At 67.5% G+C, this 1,263-nt stretch overlaps 1 protein-coding gene across 1 annotated transcript in view; it reads left to right on the top strand.

Moving 5' to 3' along the window:
- The first annotated feature begins 699 nt into the window (after window positions 1-699).
- The window catches only part of MDFI (MyoD family inhibitor), a 27,455-nt gene continuing 26,891 nt past the window's right edge, over window positions 700-1,263 (top strand). Inside the window, exon 1 of the mRNA XM_014587820.2 lies at window positions 700-798. The gene's annotated coding sequence lies outside the window, so the exon portion shown is untranslated. The remainder of the gene's footprint in view (window positions 799-1,263) is intronic.

Raw genomic sequence — 1,263 nt, 5'->3', positions numbered from 1 at the left:
GGTCATCACGCCCTCCCGTGCTCTGGCCTGGGGTGCTGTTTAATGAGTGCTGATTTTTAGAAACTTTTTATTCAAGTATAATAGTCATAACAAAACGTGCACGTGCACTGCACGTTCCGCTGAACCTTCCCAGCGTGCACACCTGTGTAACCAGTGTGTGGGATTCCATCTAAAGCGTGGTTCACGTTTCCAACAAAGCAGACATTAACACCTGGTCAGGTTCAAGGGACTTTGAGACCAAGCAGTCAGCTTCCAACAGTAAGGCTCCAGGATTTGGATGGATTCCGAGTGCAGAGGTCCTGCCTTGAGCTCGGGAAACCGGGTGGATGGGGTGGGGGGGCAGCACTAAAGGCTGAGTTAGGAGAGGCCCCAACCGTGGGAGAGAACAGAGAGACCGGGCTGCCCTTCCAGGCGGGCGAGGCCCAACCCGCGGGCCCAGGTAAGCCGGTAAGAATGCAGCATTTTTTCGCGATAAGAATGGAGCAGCCGCCAAGCCCCGCGCGGGGCGCGTCCCAGTGACTCAGCCCGTGCCAGGAAGGGGGTGTCGCCCGGCTCCCCAGAGCTCCCAGACAGCAGCCTCATCCTGGCCGGCTCCCGGGGCTCCAAGCCAGGCCCCCGCAGCGAGCAGCCCGGCCCCGGGGCCGGGACCCCCTCCTCCCGGCCCGCCCCACCGCCCTCCCGGCCTCAGTCACCCGGGCCCAGAGCGGGGATCTGGCCGCGGGTGGCGAGAGCGCTGCCGGCGCCGTGGGGGCCACGCCGGTGTTGGCCCCGACGGCGCCCCAGGGACCTGAGAACTCCGTAAGTAGCGACCGCGGGGGCTGAGGGTGGGACCAGCAGACGCTCGGAGTCCTCACGTCCCCGCGCCCCCACCAGCCCAAGCAGTGTCGCCGCCCCGGAGAGGTGGCCTGGCGCCGCCGCCTTCGCGGTGGCTCACTGGCCCTGGGGGAGCGGAGCCTCAGACTGCCTGGCGGCGGCCCCTCCCCAGCACCACAATTCCAGATGTGGCGCCCGGAGGCCCAGCCGGGAGAGGCCCCGTCCCTCCCTCCCCTTTCTACACACCCCGGTCTTCGAAGGCCCCGGATTCCAGCCTGGAGCCCCAAGTAGGGCTGGCTCCGGAGCAGCGCTCTTGGCCTCCGAGGCGGCGCGGACAGTTCCCACGGCGGCGGGGCGGGAGGCTAGCATGCCCGGGGCTGCAGGACACCGGGAGGCTGGGCACTCGCGAGCCGCATTTCCCGGAGGGACGGCTTTGGGCCAGGCGGGCGG

The sequence above is a fragment of the Tupaia chinensis genome, unplaced genomic scaffold (assembly GCF_000334495.1).
Source record: "Tupaia chinensis unplaced genomic scaffold, TupChi_1.0 Scaffold000238_1, whole genome shotgun sequence".
Classification (NCBI taxonomy): Eukaryota; Metazoa; Chordata; class Mammalia; order Scandentia; family Tupaiidae; genus Tupaia; species Tupaia belangeri.
The sequence above is the reverse complement of the archived record's forward strand: the minus strand, read 5'-3'. Positions and strand labels throughout refer to the sequence as shown.